This window comes from Arachis duranensis, chromosome 5, assembly GCF_000817695.3.
Source record: "Arachis duranensis cultivar V14167 chromosome 5, aradu.V14167.gnm2.J7QH, whole genome shotgun sequence".
Taxonomy (NCBI): Eukaryota; Viridiplantae; Streptophyta; class Magnoliopsida; order Fabales; family Fabaceae; genus Arachis; species Arachis duranensis.
The window spans coordinates 24,958,429-24,959,538 of record NC_029776.3 but is presented as its reverse complement, the minus strand read 5'-3'; positions in this window follow the sequence as shown (position 1 = coordinate 24,959,538).

Below are 1,110 nucleotides of genomic sequence, written 5' to 3'. Positions count from 1 at the left end.
ACGACGCGTACGCGCCAAGTGCGCCTACGCGTGGAGGGTCATTCTGCTAAAAATTTTCTAAGTTAAAAGCTGCAGAATTTAGAGATTCAACCCCCAATCTTCCGACAGACATAACTCTCTCATTTTAAATCGTTTTTCACCCGTTCTTCGAACGACATGGACATCCCGGATCCAATTTCATTTCTAAACAGATTTGGCACAAAACAGAGATCCGTAGTCCAAGTTATGTCCCGTCAAAGTATGCAAAAAACCATATTTTTCATACAAAACCACAAAGTGCCATTTTCAAAACAAGTCATTTTCAACTCTTTTCAAAATCAACCAAAACATGCCAATTTCAACCCTTTTTTAAATCAATCAAAATATACTAAAATCAATATCAAGCCTCCTCAACTCACACATCAACACTTCACCACAAGTCACAAAACATCATCCCACCATTTTAACACTTCCCAATCATATGGCCAAGATACAAACGCATAAACATATCATACATACTTTCTCATCCCAATTTCTAATAATACCATTTCTAATTAACCATCATTACACGCACTCAATATCATACTCACCACCAACATGGTGTCACCCACTATTCAACCTCAATTACTCATCAAGCATATATCACCACATGTATAATTCTCATATATCATACCATCAAGGCATCAATAATCATCATCACATATATGACCACATCATATATCTCAATCATTCAACAACATTAACAATTCAATGCCTATCTTAGGGCCTCTAGCCTAAGTATTTCCTACCACATTACATATTAGATGCGAGAAACCGAGACCATACCTTAGCCAATTTTTTCAAGCTCAACCGAAGCACTTCCAAACCACTTATCCACAAGCCCTTTAGGTCTTAACACCTCCAAGCACAAATTTTTACCACCAAAATTCTTTTTTCAAACTTTTCAAGGTCTCAATCAAGCCCCAAAATTCACATACACACAACCTAAGCCACAATCATCATACCCATATACAATATCTCAATACCCAAACATCATAGAACAATAAATTACACTAGGGTTGAGAATCTTACCACACCCAAGGTCCAAGGAGGCAAGATTAATCTTCTCCTTCAAGAGAGTTGGGTCCTATA